This window comes from Heterocephalus glaber, unplaced genomic scaffold (assembly GCF_053883595.1).
Source record: "Heterocephalus glaber isolate CG9 unplaced genomic scaffold, H.glaber_assembly_v1.0 deba00001555, whole genome shotgun sequence".
NCBI classification, from domain to species: domain Eukaryota; kingdom Metazoa; phylum Chordata; class Mammalia; order Rodentia; family Bathyergidae; genus Heterocephalus; species Heterocephalus glaber.
The window spans coordinates 7,076,210-7,094,310 of record NW_028258346.1 but is presented as its reverse complement, the minus strand read 5'-3'; the positions used below and the strand labels follow the sequence as shown (position 1 = coordinate 7,094,310).

The 18,101-nt window shown below is 37.2% G+C and overlaps 1 protein-coding gene across 2 annotated transcripts in view; it reads left to right on the top strand.

The window, feature by feature from the left end:
- Positions 1-561: 561 nt before the first annotated feature.
- Positions 562-18,101, top strand: part of Rnf19a (ring finger protein 19A, RBR E3 ubiquitin protein ligase) — a 56,331-nt gene continuing 38,791 nt past the window's right edge. Inside the window, exons 1-2 of one of the 2 annotated variants that reach the window (XM_004850164.4) lie at positions 572-828; positions 14,176-14,362. The gene's annotated coding sequence lies outside the window, so the exon portion shown is untranslated. Of the gene's footprint in view, positions 829-14,175; positions 14,363-18,101 lie in introns of both variants that reach the window. The other variant, XM_004850165.4, reaches the window with a different exon arrangement.

The following is an 18,101-nucleotide window of genomic DNA, read 5'->3' as shown; positions in this document are numbered from 1 at the left end:
AGGATGGCTGGCTTATAAACTAAGGGATCAAAAAGACAAAGCTGGATTAACGTAACTCAGGAGGTATTATAGATCGACCAGGACTGATGTTTTGTTCAGTGCTGGAATGAAATACAATAATATTCTGTGGCAGAGAGCGGCGGGAATGGGCCGCAACCTCCCAGCTTGTCCTCCAGGCCTGCCAATAAGCAGGTGACCGTGAGAACACAAAGGGTTGACTAATGCAATGCTAAACGCCTGGAACCTGGGTCCTTTAGGCCCCATCTCCCTGCCCTGAGGAGTGGCCCAGCCGCTTCCAACTGTGAGGACCCGCTCGGGGCCACGGAGAAGTGGAAGGGCGAAGCTCTGCGCGGGGGGAGGACAGCAGACCCGTCACTCCCTGGGCCACCCGGGTGCACCGAGAGCGCTCCCGTGCGGGGCGAACGTGCGCGTCCCGGTGGGCGTGACGCCATGACGCAAGACACGCGGGCGGCGCGGAGGGGCGGGGCGGGGCGGGGCCGGGGGAGCGGAGGGGAGGGGAGGGGAGGGGAGGGGAGGGGAGGGCGGGAGGAAGGAGTGGGAAGAGGGGCGGGGACAGCGGGGCCGAGGGAGGGGAGAAGGCAGTTGAAGCACTGGTGTCGGGGAGCTGCCGTCAAGCCAGAGCCGCGGAGAAGGAGTTCGCGAAAGCGGCAGTTGGCACCTCTTCCCTCCGCGCTCCCGGCCCCAGCTGAGCGGCACCGCGGCTAGTCTGAGGCGCTCTCCGCGTACTTCCCCAGCCGCGCCGCGAGATGGTCCTGCGCCCCCGAAGCCCCGCGCCGCCGCCGCCCTCGCGCTGAGGAGGAGTTGAAGGTACGCGGGCGCCGGAGGAGGCTGCCCCGGGAGGGAATGGGGGCTGGGAGGACCAGGGCGGCTCCTTTTCCGACCCGAGGGGCTGTGCCCCGCGCTCCCGGACTAGAAACGGGCTCGGGGGTCCGCGGGTTCCAGCTAAGGCCCGGCCAGTCCCGCGGCGGCGCCCCCGGAGCCCTCCCCGGCCCGAGGCGGGCGAGACCTGGGGCGGCGGCGGGGCGGAGCGCATTCCTGACGGGTGAAATCGGCTCTAACGGGACCGTTTCCGGGCCTCGCCGCACGGTGCAGCCCGGGACTTCGCCCCCCAGTCTCTGCTGCCGGGGCCTTGGGGAAGGGGAACCGAGTACAGGGGAGAACGCGCACCCTCTCCGAGAGTGCAGATCACACCCGCACCGAAAATGGTGCAGCCCGGGGGAACGTACGATTGACGGGGTCTGTGGGATTGTCTCCCTCTTGCTGAACCGTCAGGGTGTTCCCCAGCCTCACCTAGCAAGTAATGCCACTACTTTTAATTCCCAGGTTTTCCTCTGATCTGGAGTCTACTCAGCCATTACCCCCCCCCCCATTTCTATTAACGGCAAAAAGAAAAAGAAGTTTAGGGTTCATTAACCCCGAGACGAGGGAGTACATAAAAGAAAAGAGTAGTTACGGCCATATATGGGAGGAAGAAAGGTTTAATTTTTGTCCATTGGATCCTTGGGGGTAGAAATACATGAATGATGCCTTGCTTCGTTTAGTGTTTACTATTTGAAATGTTGCAGAGTAGCTTGTTAGGTTGGCGTTAGAAGGGACAGCCTTAAGTGCCGCTGCAATTTTCAAACCTAGGTGTTGGCTAGAAAGGCTAGTTTTAAATGTTAGTAAACAGTGGAGGCATATAGCAGTCCTTTCCGTTCATGGGTTGCCCAAAAATATTTGCGATTTTTCTCCCTTCCATTCTACTTGTTTTGGTAAGAACATGGCCGTCTTTTTATTGGTTTTTGTTTCTTTTTTTAACCTAGATTTAGTGACCCATTGGGGTGTACGAAGCCCGGAGATATGGTTAAGTTTTATTTTCAGTTTTGTTACTATCTCAGTGCACATCGTACCACTTCTGTTTATAATTCAAGCTATTACCATATTTGCCTGCTTATGCTTCTTTAACATTGAACTATCTGAATTCAATCGTAAATACTTTTCTCTATTTAGAAAATGTTAATGATCTTATTTTCAAATATTCTTTCCTTGTTATATGCAATACAGGACTCAACCAAATTACACAGAAACTCAAAATAGGCTTTTTTGTTAATACTGTTCTTGATTTTCTCTCTAAAATTAACTATGTAAGTAACTGACGTTTACATCTCATGTTCCATGGAAAATATTTTAATGTCATCACAAGGTGTCTTTCTGAGGAAAAATTTACATTTGGCAACTAAAGTTAGTGTGTTTTTTCAATACCTCAGACTTCTTACTGTAGATTAGTTTTTTAAAACCGCAAGATTATATTTTAAGGGCTGAAACACAAACCAGTTCTTGGTATCCACATAGTAGCTACTGAAACATTGTCTCACTTGGAATATGCTTCAATTCATTGGAGTTAATAATTGTCCATTTTGCTGCCATCTAGCCAGTGTTAGAATTTGCTTTTTAAAAAATATTTGTGGCAGTTTGTTGAATTTTTGTTACCTTCTTGGTTGACTGAATGAAACCATATTGTTTTCTACCTAACAGGAAAGGCACTAAGATTAGTATCTGTTTTTAAAGATACTTGAGCGCTTAGTGGAAAGTAAATGAACTTTCCATAGTTGAAGATAAGTGAAGTCATAACATTTTTGTAGTTGTGAGTGTAAGTTACTTGGGGGTCACTTCTTTTTAATGAGGTCCCATGGGCATACAGTTTTGAGATAGTTTGCTCTGAATTAGATGGAATTAAATATGTGTAATTTATGGCAGGTTCTGATTTTTATTTACTTAGATTTGTGACAGAAATTCTTTGGTTTCTAATCTCCCCTCCTCCCATACACATATACTTAAAATTTTTTAAGATCTGGAGAGCACAGAGAATTGAGAAATGTAGTTTTCTAAAATTTCCAAGAGGCAGGGGAAAGGCAAAATATTTGTGATGCCAGGTAAAAGTCCCTAGTCAAGCGCTTGGCACAGAGCAAGCTGATGATAATTTGGTTATGTTTACATCAGAATTGCTCACTTATCTTCTCTACTCAGGTAATAGAATCTTAAAGCCTTGCTATTTGCTTTTCAGATGTTACTAACAGGTGACACTTGTCTAGTGCAGGCTGGTTTTTACTAAGCTTATGTTCTTTTATCATTTTTTATTATGAGGCCCAGATAAAAATTAGGCCATCTTGGGTTAAAGGCTAAAGTAAAGTTGAATTTCTAAATTTGCATTTGATTGCATAGTGCATTGTATTTGGCAGGCTAGCTCATCATAGCAAGTAATAATTTAATGACTGTGTGAAAGGACCTGTGATCATATATGGAGTATGTAAGCTAAAAGGCTTTGGTTTGACTCCTATTTAGCAAAATGATAATCTGATTTCTTATGGAGAGTAGCTAAATTTCTCTTACTTAGGCATTTTTTTCCCCCTCCAACCAGAAATAATTGTTTTTCTTTGATTTTTCTTTGAAGTCATAAGTCTCAGTTCTTTGTTAGCTGACCAGAAATGCAAACTAACAAAACGTGTATAAGCCTACCTGCACAGCTAAAGACTGAAGGATAATACTCATATATTATCCTAAATAATAAGTACATCTGTATCTCAGATGGTGGTGTTTCAGCCAAAAAAGGCAATAAAATTATTTTGGGTGTTTAAAACTTGAGTATTTCCTTTGTTTCTCATTAGCTGTCATATGTCAGTGACACTTGTATTAAAGTGAAAGAAAACACATTTTGATAAAGGAGGGGTTTTTCTTTAAATACTTTTTGCTGTATTGTTCTTTTTGTTGCTCATAACACCTGAAGGATTGTTCCATTGTTAACATTCTTTTGAGAGTTATGCCATTAGCATTAAGACCATTATATTGTGGATGTATTTTATTTTAAAAATCATTTACTAGAGAATTAGTAGTTGTATTTTAGAAATCCTGTTTGGGGAAGTTTTGTTATGTGAAAGACTCAATAGGGCAGAACTGATGGGGACTTGTAACTCACAAATAAGTTTATGCATTAAATCATGAAACAAAATCTTTTTCAGAAATCATCCTAGTTTGCTTAAACCCAAAAGAAACTTGACTAAATCTTTGGTCCACAAAACTGGAGTTGGCTCCTTAAATTATGTACCCTTAACATTCACAGTCTTTGTCCTACTCTGGAGACCCATGAGAGTAAAAACAGTCCTGTTGTAATGGGAATAGCTAGCTGACTGCCAGTTGAAGAGAACTTTGCTAAAAGTGAGCAGTTAGTGAGGAGCAAACTAGTTAGAGCAAGAAGCCAGAACAAACTATTGGAAGTGTGATAGTACTAGGCTCCTGGATAAATATTAGGTTAATATTATAAACATTACATCACAAAAATAGGTTGTCATTAGTCTAAATCTATGAATTTATATTTTGTAATTTATAAAGCAAGTATTGGTATTTGTACCCCAAATTTTTATTCTAAGTTATTCTTATGCATGATCACAAATGAGATCATGTAGGAGATAATGCAAACTCTGTGATGGCAGGGACTATTCTCTGCTCACTCTTCGGGGTCTCAGCACTTAACCTAAACCTCATAGGTGTTGGATAAGTAATTGCCAGATGAGTAAAGTATCTATATATAAATTTCCAAGGGGAAAAATGGCAAAATATTTGTATTAACATATAAAAGTCCCTAGTTAGGGTCATAACTTTGTAGCAGCATTGTCCAATAGAAATATAATGTGGGCCACAAATGTAATTTAAGATTTTTTTGGTGCCACATTAAAAAGGAAAATGAGGTGAAATTAATTTTTATAATTTTATCCAACATATCCAAAATATTATCATTTCAGCATTTATGAATGAGTGACTTCACAGTCTTTTATTCATACTGGACATTGTAATGTTAGGGGTATTTTGTATGAAATGCTCCTTTCCACAGAGTCTTCATTTTTTTAGTAGTCTTTTTCTGATTAATATGCCTTTTGAGGCCAATTTGGAACTGCATATGCCATTTCAAAAGAATTATTGAGGTGAATTGAAAGTCAGGCTACCTGTCCAGCTCTCAGTTTTATAACTCTCCCAGAATGACTTTGTGGCTATTTCATTGGATTAGTATAAATTAATTATGTATTTGAAACACTGTACTTAGACAAGACTGTTACAAAAGAGATCTTTTTATTAGTAGTGAAGTACTTGTCATAACAAGGCTCAGTATAAAAGCAAAAGGATGTCCCCATGAAACTACTGCATATGAGGTGTCCTGTTACTTCACCACATTGGAATCAGTTACAATGAATAAATCAATGCAAGGTGCTCTTGTAACATATAGAATCAGGGAGGTGAGTAGGTTAATTTGTGCACCAAATTTTAAATCTCTCATCTATTTAAATACTGACTTAATCTGGCCTTTACTTTTTGTTTGTATGAATAACTAAAACTTTAGGCATCCAAAATCAAAATTTTGAACTAAATTCCTTTGGAATGAGGGAATAGGGACTAGTAAGTAGTGTGAGTGATAGGTAGGGTACGTAAAGTACAGTACTTGGAAAAGCTTGTCATCTCGGGATAGGATGTATGGTCCAGTGATGCTAATTATTTTATTCAAACCAAGGTTGACTGATTACCTAGTAAGCAACTGAGAGACTTCTGCTTATACATAGCCAAATGAATAGATGTTTCCTTATAAACATACTGATTAATTTTAAAATAAAATGGCCGGGGATTTAGCTCAGTGGTTCCGCCGCCTGCCTCGCAAGCGCAAGTTCCCAAGTTCGATCCCCAGTACCAAAAAAAAAAAAAAAAAAGTCAAGTATCCAAAAGAAAAAAAAAATTTTAAAATAAAGGCAACTTTTTTTAGGGGGGTGGGTACTGGGGATTGAACTTGGGTCCTTGTGCTTGCGCAGCAGGCGGCGAAACCACTGAGGTAAATCCCTGGCCCACAGCAACTTTTAATAATACAAACATTAAGTATCCTTTGGCTTCTTGTGTAAATGTGGCATACTTTACTGATATCATTAGCAAAAATTTCAGAAACCATGTGTAATAGGTTGAAAGGTACATCCCAAAAAGTTATGTTCACATCCTAATCCCCAGAAACTTATCAGTGTTACCTTATTTAGAAAAAGGGTCTTTGAGGTGTAACTTAGGGTCTTGAGATCATCCTAGGGTATCAGGTAACCTCAAAATCCGGTGACAAATGTCCTTATAAAGGAAAAGAAGAAGAAAGTTACACAAGAAAAGATATACAGAAGAGGAGGAGGCAGTGTGGTCCTGGAGTCAGAGATTGGAGTGATGTGGCCACAGAGCCAAGCAAAGTTCCTGATCACCAGACTCTGGAAGAGAGGCAAAAAATAGATTCTTTCATACAGCCTTAGAGGAGAACACGGCCCTGCTGGGTTTAGGATCTCTAACCTCCAGAACTGTGAGAGAATAAATGTCTAATGTCTTAAGCCACTCAGCATGTGATAATTTGTTATTCCATAAGTAAAAACTGTTCATTAAACCAGAGATCTGTGTTATCTTTGCTTTATATCATACATCTTGACTATCAGAGACAACAGTTCTTCCTTTAGAATTCTAATTCTTTCTTAGAACTACCAGAGAAGTGTGTTAATCCCTTCTAGTCTTAACAGGTTTACTAGATTATATCCTATAAGATAAATTCTGTTTGTTGTGTTACTTTCACTCCTGTCATTTCTTTCCTCTCTTTCCCAGCTTGTCACTTCTTTGCTCTTCACTTTTTAGGATGTAATTCACATTTGAGGGAGGGAAAATAGACTGATTTTATCTTTTTATGGTATAATTCCTCAAAGATTCCCCTTCCACTTACTCAGTCTCCTTCCCTCTTCCCTACATCTTAATGTTGGAATCCCACAGGGCTTATTCCTTACCTTTCTGTATTTACTCCGTTGGTGATTTCATCTATGTTCATGATTTTATATAGCATCCACATAACAACTCCAAAATTACACTTTTAGGCCAGATATTTTCCCCTGACCTCCAAGCTAGTCAAAACATGTATTTGGATATACTTCTCCACCTAGGAAAAAAAAAAAAGGCATCTCATATTTTAAAGCCTAAAAATGAATTCCTAGTCTTGGCACCTTCCTAAACTTGTTCTTTCTACAACTCTCCCATTTCAGTGGATAGTTTCAGCCTCCTGATCAATCAAGTCACAATTGTAGCACTCTGCAGTCCTTCAGGAATATTAGGTTCTACCTTCAAAACATCCATCAAAGCATATACTCATCACTTCTACTGATAAGCCATCGTCTTCTTTCTCCTGCATTGTTGCTGTAGACTTTATTTATTTTTTTCCCCCCGTTAAGTTTATTGTAACATTTTAGGTATAAAATACATTTACATACATCATTGGGATCTTGTACCATTACATGAGTACCTCGGTTCTTATTTTTTCCCCTTCCCCTGCCCTTCACCCCCTCCACCCTTCCCTATTTGCAAAGATTTTGTTTCCATTTTTTTCCTTTTCTCATATTTTTTCTTTTCCCTTCTTTCCGTTCCCCTGCCCCTCCCACTTCCCCTACTCCTTTAGACCTTTACTTCCTATTACACACTATCAAGTATACATTTTTTAAATTACAATATCAAGATCTAGGAGACATTACCACAGATTTTACAGAATTTAAAAGGATATAGAAAACATTTCAAAAATCTGTTCTGAAATATATTTGACAACTTCTAAGAAGTACCTTGGAAGACAAATTAATGAAAATAACTCTGGAGGAAATATAAAATTTGAATAGCACCTATTAAAGAAAGTATATTCCTAGCTTGAAAACCTACCTATATGACAACAGCAGGCTCATGTACATTTTAACTGATGAATTATATCAGACATTTAAAGCAGAAAAAAAAGGAGCACTTCTCCCCTCATTTTAGGAAATCAACATTGTAATAATACTAAAACTGGATAAAGATAATAGACGAAAAAAGTATGAACATAGAAATTTGTTCAACAAAACAAAGTATTAGAAGTCAGATTTGGCAGTATGTAGAAAGTGGTTTTATTATAGGGATGGCAGTGTTGGTTCAGCATTGGAAGATCCACCCCCAAAAGTCACATTTTAACAGAGGAAAGGAAAAAGCCATATGATCCTGTCACTAGTTGGAGAAAAAGTATTAGACTAAATTCTACAGCCGTTCGTGGTAAAAGCTATCAGGAGACTAGAGACTAGAAGTAGAACAGAACCTTCTTAACAGATTAAAGACATGTACTTCATACTTCTAGCAAGAATGCCTTATATGAATGGAGAAGATACAATACTTTCTCCTTAAGGTGGGGAACAAGGGCAGATATGCTTACTCTTCATCTGTCCATTAAACTTTGAAACATAGCCCCAAACCAAAATAGTCTGGCAATACAATGACAAAGTTAGGATAGGATTGGCAAGGTAGAAGCAAAATCTTTATATGTAGATGAAATGATCATCTACAGAGAAAATACTAAGAAATCTCTAGGAGCCCCTAGAACTTGTACTTGAATTTAGCAGGATTAGAAAACACAAGGTATATATAAAAATTCAGGTCTATGTATACTTTTTATAAATGAAGAATTGGATATTGAAATTTAAAAGTTATGTAGGAGTACAAAGGACCTAGAAAAGTTAAAAACAAAAACAAAAACAGTGTTGGAAGACGTTTAGTACCTAATTTTAAGACTTCTTCTAAAGCTACAGTAATCAAGGCAGTGTTGGTGTAAGGAAAGACATATAGATCATTGGAATAAAACAGAGAATCTAGAAATAGAACCACACATATATGGTCCACTGAGTTTTGAAAGATTATTTAACATTAGCATTTTATAGAATATAAACTCAATTCAAGAACCAAGGAAGAGATAGTGTTTGCAGCAAATGGCACTAGAACACCTGGTATCCATATATAAAAAATTAACCTCAACCCTTTATTTCCATACATAAAAGTAACTTGAAAGGATCTATGAACCTAAATATGAAAGCCTAAAACTATAAAACTTTAAGAAGAAATTATAAGGGAAAATGTTTATAAATTTAGGGTAGGCAAGAACTACCTAGTATACAAAAGACATGAAGTATAAAAGAAAAAATTTGATAAATGAGATTCCATCAAAATTTAGAACTTTAAATGACATCATTAAAATGAAAAGTAGTCCTTCAACAGACCATATTTACAATGCATATAACCTATGACCAGAATATATAAAGAACTCTTAGAGCTCATTAATAGACAACCCAATTGAAAAGTAGACTTAAGGTGATAAATAGCCAGTACAGCACAGGGAAAGGTGTGCAACACTAGAATCAGAAAAATACTAATCATGAACAATAACAAGATTGAATTATATATTCATTAGGGAGATGAAGTTAAAAGTTTTAAAAGCCTTGTCATGACTTTTTCGTTTTGTTGGATTCTCCCCCTTTGCGTTTAATTTGTCACGCCCCACAGATTCATTCTGCTGGGCTTCCTGGGGTTGTGATCCTCATTGTCTTTTCCTAGGATATTGTCTAAAATTTTTTGGAGGGCTGGTTTGATATTCATGAAGTTCCTGAGGTGCTCTTTATCATGAAAGTATCTTATTTCTCCATCAATTTTGAAAGATAGTTTTTCAGGGTACATCAATCTGGGTTGGAGGCTGTTTTCTTTTAGGGCTTGAAATACATCACTCCAAGTTCTTCTTGCCTTGATGGTTTGCATTGAGAAGTCTGCTGTGATTCTGATGGGCTTTCTTTTGAATGTGATTTGTTTCTTTTCTCTCACTGCTTGTAGAACTTTGTTCTTCTGTTGAGTTTCTGGAATCCTAACTATTATATGTCTATGTGTGTAGAGTTTTTTTGATCAAGGCTAATTGGAGTCCTATATGCCTCACTTATCTGTATCTCAAGTTCTTTTCCCCTCCTTGGGAAGTTTTCTGCCATCACTTCTGTGAACAGCTTTTTAATGTCATCTGCACTCTCTCCTGTTTCTTCATTGACTCCAATCAGTCTTATGTTATTGTTGCATCGTCTAGCAGCTGCTGGATTGTTTTCTCATGTTCCTTTACAATTTTAAAGCAATTTTTCTTTTCCTGGTCACTAATTGCAATCTTACCTTCTATATCTGAAATTCTATCCTCACATTGGTTCATTCTGCTGTGCAGACTTCGATGGAGTTTTTAATCTCCTGGAAATCTGTTTGCATCTGTTTTATGGATTCCATTGGTTTCCTATGTTGGGATTCCATCATGTTCCTCAGATCCTCTATTTTTTTAATCTGTGTCCTCTCTAGATTTATTAATCATGTCTTGCACTATGGGCACAATCTTTGCTGTTATCTGAGAAATTATTTTTGATTTCATTTTTTTCCAGATCCTCTTTTGTTGCCAGTTCAGAGAGTCCAGGTGTTTGAGTATCAGATTGTTCCATCTCATTTCCCTTTGGGGTTGCTGTAGGTGATCTGGAAGTCTGTTTTTGAGGCTTGTTTACGTGTCTTCTCATTTCCATGGTGCCGGGTGTGTGTGTGTGTGTGTGTGTGTGTGTGTGTGTGTGTGTTTCTGGTGCCTGCGTGGGCTCACCTTCTCTGCCCTAGGAACGTGGAATCGCGGGGGTGGGGGCTTCTTCCTGGGCCTGCTGTAGACTTTAAACTGTTCTCTCATTGCCCATGTTCCCTCCATCTATTCCCAGCACCAGGATGATCCTTTTTATACTATTCAGATATTAAACTGTTCAGAACCCCTAAAAGTTTCACCATCTAACTTAGGATAAAAGTCAAAGTCCTTACTTATAGTGACCAGTGACCACACACAAGCTGGCCCCATTGCATTCTGATCTATCTCATAAATACTTTTTCTTGCTTATTTCCCTCTGTTCACACTCTGCCTCCTCACTATTCCTTAACCACACCAGACATAATCCTGTAAAGCTGTTGAAATGGCTCTTCTCTCTGCCTTGAATATTTTTCCTGAGATTTCCACCTAACTCCTTACCGTCTTTTAGGCCTTTGGTTAAATGTCACTTTTTCGCGGAGATACTGATGACCATGTTTAAAATCATAATCATCACCACATTATTATGATTTTCTCCACTCTGTGTACCTTTTCCGCCACCTCCTAACAAAGAATCACTTTAAAATATTGAGACAAAGTGTTTAGAATATTGTAAATGTCTACATAAAAGGATGAGGCAATTTTAGCAGTGTTTATTTTTAGTTGATGACCTAGAATAATTTGTGGAGCTAGAAGGTGGACCTTGAAGGAGTAGTTCTTTAAAATACCAGAAAAGATGGAAAAGAGTGTTTAGGGTAAAGAAAACTCATAGTAAAAGTCACGGAGGTAAAACTATGTTTTGTTAAGATATTTAACAAATAGTCCAATTGGCTAGTGTTGGGTTTTATGTAGGAGAACCAGGAGAGATTAAAGTTAGATGGGGGAACTGTTTGTTTTGCTATTGTGAAGTTTGAAATTTTTATTCACTATTTCTGGGAAACCGATGGAAATTTGTAAACGGACCTTAACAAAGAGGCTAATGTGATAGGTCAGACGTCACTTGATTAATGAAGACCCTAAGAAGTTAGTATAGACAGCAGGTAGATGTTGGCTCTGCCACGTTAGCTCTGCAGGTAATCCACACCCTAGAGACAGTTGCTGTCGGATAGAGCTTTCTATGGTGAAGGAAATATTCTAGATTTGTGCTGTCCAGTATGATAGCAAGTAGCTACATGAGGCCCCAGAGCACATGAAATGTAACTAGTGTAACTGGGAGCCAAAAATGGTTTTTATTGGGGGGAGGGGCTAAAATTTAATTGAAATAACATCAAGGTGGTGATATATTGGACTGAGTAGGTTAAAATTCTGTTTTCTCACTTAAGAGATTGTGGTGGGGAAGGGATTTAGCTCAGTGCAAGGTCCTGACTGAGTGCAATCCCCAGTACCAAAAAAAGAGAGAGAGATTGTGGAGATCAGATTAGAATACTGAGGTCACAAGAAGGATAGGTTCTACTGCCAGATAAAGCTGGTGCAGTCTTCTGAGAAGAGCAAGTGGGTTTTTGAGCAGGTTGACATGTGCCAGACTAGTGTTTGTGAAATAGTTCCTGGGTGTTACCTTTTCTGTTTTTCTCTCTCTGTGCCCTAAGAGATCCACTTCAGTGGCTACTTTACATGCTGGTCTTCAAACTGATGCCCTGTAAGAGTCAATAGTTAAGTATCTAATGCATCTAATTTAATAGTATGTTTTAGAATTATAGGTAAATTGATTTTGTTTCTTTTGAATTCTCAATGAGAAAAACTGTAACAGTGATAAACCCTTATGGCAGTTTTTTATTCTTACCTAGGTACTTTTGTTTTCTTCAGAAAATATTCTTATAATTGTTTTCTTCCCATATAAGGTAGTTTTCCTTAGTGTTTGAACTTTTAATCTCATTTTAGGGGGACTTGTTTAGAGGCTAATATCAATATTTCATGTTCAAAGAAGACAGATATAGTTTGCCTGTTGTGTCTGTTTACCAAGAGATTTTGTTCCCTCTGAGAATTATTTGATAATTTGAAAAAATTTTTAAAATAACTTCTATGACTTTTACCCTATCCTTTATGTACATGTATTAGAAAATTATGTACAAAATGATTTAGCTAACTGGAGGTTTTTCCTCCCCCTTGGCCATTATAAAAGAGGCAAACAAGCCTCCAAAATTGGAGAAGTGAGATATTGTTTTATCAGTTTATGTTAGGGGGAGGCAGCATCCAGGAAAGGCAATTAGGACAGAATTAGCCTGCACACCTAATACTTGTAATTGTCCAAATAATACAATCAGATAATCATGAAACTTGGAAAAATTCAATATATAAGGTTATATTCATCCTCCTAAATTTAGTAAGACAGAAGAATACGTTAATTTGAGAGAATTTGGAGACATTTTGAAAAAAATAAAAATGTTTATTCAAAAATCTTAATTGTTTTACCTACTTTTAACCCTAGAGAATTCTTTGTATTAAAACTCTATATGGAGGATGGGAAGAAGGGAGGGGGACATGGAAAAAATTGAGACATGCTGTGTACATGTACTAACTGCCCACAATGAGTGTAATCGTGTGTCACAAACATGAGCTAAAATAAAAAGGAAAGGAGAATGTAGGAAGGAGAGCTTAGAGATGGAGGAAGGGGAAGGGAAGGGGAACAGAAATAATTAAGGTATGTTAAGTATATGTACCTACTCCCTAAGATAAATGTAAACATATAGTGCAAATGTATACTAATAAAAATAAATTTAATATATATAGATATAATTTTAATAGGGTTTGTTTTTGTGCTACTGGGAATTGAACCCAGAATCTCTGCACTGAGCTAAAGCCTCAGTCCCCTTTTTTTTTTGGTACCGGATATCGAACCCAGGTCCTTGTGCTTGGGAGGCAGGCAGCGGAACCACTGAGCTAAATCCCCAGCCCTCAATCTCCTTTTTTATCTTTTAATACTTTTTAAAATTTTGAGGGCCGGGGATTTAGCTCAGTGGTTTCGCTGCCTCCTGTGCAAGCGCAAGGACCCGAGTTCGATCCCCAGTACCAAAAAATTAAAATTAAAAAAATAAATAAAATTTTGAGACAAGGCTTCTCTAAGTCACTGAGTTGCCCAGGCTAAACTTTCCATCCTCCTGTCTCATAGAGTGCTAGGATTACAGGCTTGTGCCACCTTGCCCAGTTTAGAATAGTATTTTAGAACTAAGCAACTCTAGATATTATTTGTCTTAATCACCTTAGCTTTCAAATAAGCAAATAGAAATTCAAAGAAGTGGTAGGCTTGGCTAAGATCTCATACTAGGTTAGCATTTCCCTTCTCCTGATTTGCAGCAATGTGTATTCAAACCAGTTGAGGAAATTCTTTGGTAGCTACCTTTTAAAAACCCATGTAAGCTGGCCATGGTGGCACACACCTGTGATCCCAGCACTCAGGAGGCTGAGGCAGGAAGATCACTGAGAGTTCGAGACCAGCCTAGACTACATAGTGAGTTCAAGGCTGGTCTAAACTACACAGTGAGACCCTGTCTCTAAAAACCAAAAAAAAAAAAAAAAACCTATGTAAAAACTTTATGTCTGTGGGCACTTCATTGTACCTGGCATTTTGCACTCTGCTTTCCCTACCATTTCCCTATTGCTGTATTGCTTACCCTTACCAAAAGAGGCCCTGGGATGAACTAACAAAAATGTTTTAAATCTTTTTTTTTTTTTTTTGAGAAAAGAAAATGAATAATACTTTTTTCTTTCTGTAGGAGCCTACATTTTTGTATTGGATTGAGTAATGGATATATAATGAAAACCACAATGCACCATTCTATTTTACCTCTCCATCAAGGTTTAGATAGATAAATGTAGCAGGTGCATATTTGTGAAGCTGGTTAATATCTCTTTTGAGAGGCTTTGTGGCATGTGGGAATAGTTTATTCCGAACTCAAGGTGGTGAGTATATCTGGGTCTTCATACTTTTCAAAAGTGGAAATTGATTGCGGAAAACTGATTCTTACCTACATTAATAATCTGTTAAGTTATCTCTGTCTTCTTTATTTAGTAGTTAAGTTGAAAATATTCCATTTTTATTCTACACTAGTTAAGTGTGTAGCTATGTAAACTAATAAAACTGAAAATTTTATTGACCTTCTCAAAATTTATGTACATGTATAATAGTGTATTTCAAGCTTCCAAGTGGCTAACTATACTAATGAGAAAAGCTGCTTCAGAGGCTACCATTTGTTACATTTTATTTCTAATCTTATGTGTAATAATCTTCCAACATTTTTATCCAGAAAATGGTTTAAATGCATTTGTGCCATCTTCTCAGATGTTTATAATAGTTACAGCTAATACTTAGTAATGATTAATATGTGCCATACCCTATGCTGAATTCTTTATATGTTGTTTAATCTCTGTAGTAATTATGGATTTAGGTACTATTATTATTCCTATTTTACAGTTGAAGAAATTGAATCTTATTAATTTAACCCGATGTCATATGGCTAGCTACTGTAAATCTCAGAGGAACTTGAACCCAAGATATACTTACTCCTAAGTCCATGTTTTATTCCCAGTATATGCTCCAATATTAACCTATATTTGTGTAACATTTAAAAAATATTTCCCCCAAGATACAATTTTATTACCTCATTGTATCTCCTAACTTTAAAGTGACAAGACATAATTTACTTAATGTATCTGAAACAGACAACTCCAAAATCTCATGGTGGAATATAATAAAAATGTATTTCTTACTCAAAGAACCATATAGATGACTCCAGTGTCTAGATTCCTTCAGCCTTTTGTTTATGCTGTCCCTAAGTTCCGCTTGGGATCAACCACAGGAATTACATTACTGCTTTTAGCCAGCCATTGAGGAGAGAGAGCTTAAGAACTTAGAGACCTCCTTGAAAGGACATGCATACATCATTGTACTTAAATTGCATTGGTCAGGACTATTCATGTCACACCTAGCTACAAATGGAATGAAAAATGTCCTTCCCTTTTGAAATGGATGAGCATAATAGCAGTCATTTCTGCCACAATACTCTTTTACCTATTTTATAGATGGTATAGAGATGTTGATACTGAAGTAAAGCCACAAACTGTATGGTGAAGATCCATAGTAGCCAGATTTCTTTTTTTTTTTGCGGTACCAGGGATCGAACTTGGGTCCTTGCGCTTGCGCAGCAGGCGCCGAAACCACTGAGCTAAATCCCCAGCCCAGTAGCCAGATTTCTTTAAGTCTGAATATAGTATGCTCATGTGCTCATGTTTCTAAGAAGATATTGGAATAATTAGAAGGCATTTAGATTGTATTGTAGTTCTAGCACCATTGCTGTTTTTCACCTTGGGCATTAAATGTTTTACCTCTTTGTGTCTGTTACATTTTATTTAGAGATAATTGTTTATTGACTCACCTTATAAGGCATAATAAACTTAAAAAACATTTTTCAATGGTGATTGCCATTTTGTGTGACATAATAGCATTCTCATATATTTAAATACATTAAATATTTGAACACACAATATTGCTTAACCATTTTTTGTATGGTTTTTGTTTTCAGTACATGTAAGGGATTATCTACCTACCTCATGTTCATTGTTCAGTGAAATAGAGATAGCTGCTTAGGAACAAATGTGTATTTTAAGCTTTTCAAAAACTTATGAAAAGATTTATAATTTCAAATCTTATTAGAATAAAATGATCTTCAAATTGAGCTTATAATTGGTATAGATGTAAAAATTTATAATTGTAAATTAGAGCAGAAAAGATTTACAAAATCTAAAGTTAACTTTTACTAAAAAGTTAATTTTTAACATTTAAACAGTAGCAGCTAACCATCTATTGGACTCCTTATAGAGTCTACTGAAAGCTGTGGATGTATCCTATTACTAGTACATATATACCTTCTATTCATAATTTAGCATTACTGTTGAGAGTTAATGGATTTCTCTGAAGCCAGTTCAGGAATTACTTGTTTTTTTTAAGTAGTTTCATACTTTTCCAAAACATTGTTGTCTATTATATATGGTTTTTGGTTTTTTGGGTTTTTTTGGTACTGGGAATCAAACTCAGGACTTTGTGCTTGTGAGGCAGGCGTGGCGCCACTGAACTAAATCCCCGGCCCTATTGTATATTTATTATAACAGGTTATATAAAGAAAAATGAACTCAAAGTTTTTTAAGAGTCTGTTTTTTAAATACTACTTAAACAGATAAAAATATGGTTAAGGAATGCACTGGTACATGGTATCTGAATTCGGCAACTATACTGGGGAATGGATTTATTAGAGGAAAATACAGCATTTCCAAATTTCAGGTTGGTAAGTTAAGCATGTCTTATAAGCAAGTATATAGTTTACGAATGATTCAACTTTTAAAAAGTTTAAACATTTAAATAACCTTTTTGAGTAATAGCAAGCTTCATTATAATAGATTTTAATGACTTATCTGTTAAGAGAAAGCCATATATGAAAATCTAACCAATTTAATGCTTTAAACTTCTCAGTTATGTGGTTCAGATTTATAAAAACTTAATTACTTGAAAAAAAAAGACCTTAATCACTTGGGTCAAAGTTAGCTTGTATAGATTATGTCATTTCTATTATATCATTTCTAGCTGTAATCTCATTAAAAATGGCTTCTAATCTCTTTTTTGGCCATCAGCTGCTACACTGAATTATATAATTGTACATAGCCATAATTAAATTTGATGGAGTGATGCTTGCAGTAGTACATATAGGAGGTTTTCTGGAAAAATACATACTTCTTTTCTCATTGCCTTAGGAGCCTTAATACATTAGAGGCAGAGCAGAGCCAAAATAGTCAAATTCTGAGGCTTTGCCCACTGTTGATATATTATTTGTTTCTGAAGTTATATACAATGAGCCAAGTAAGTACAGTATTCTCTATACTGGATAATTTGGTTAGATAAGTAATGATTCCTTTTTGTGCAGCTTAAATTGTCTGCCAGAGTGTGGGGATAGTAGAAAACCACTGTCACTGAAAAACAGATTGCTGTTAAGAGTATTTGTAGTCTGTTAGAAAGAAAGCTTTAAACTGGATTTTGATAATTATTTGTTTAGATCATGGAACTAACATGCATGCCCAAGTATAATAATAAGCTATAATAAGTTTTTAAATAGTAATTATGCATAAGAGGGAAACACTTCATTAAAATTTAGGTCATTGTAGGCCAGGGATGTAGCTCAGTGATGCTTCACCTACCTAACTGGCAAGTGCAAGGTCCTGAGTTCAATTCCTGGTATGGGAGGGCCGGATTTACGTCCTTGCAAAGTCATTTGTGTTACTCTTATTTTTTGAAGACGATATAGTCTGAAATGTCTGTTCAGTATTTAGTTTAGATGTATTAGAATGAAAGTTTACAGGGCAGTGCCTTGTCTATTACAGTATTATATACACAGCACTTAGAAGAGTATGTGGAACATGATAGGCACTGAACATATTTGTTGAAGGAAAAATGAAATAATACTTAGATTGCATGGAGCAAAGAAACAAAAACATTTAAAAGTATTTGAATCAATTGTTACATTGTGATGATCACAAATGTATACTGAGGCTAAAATTTTCTACAGCAATATCATATATATATATATATATATATATATATATATATATATATGCAGATTCAAGAATATTATATCTCACAGCCTAGGCAAAGATA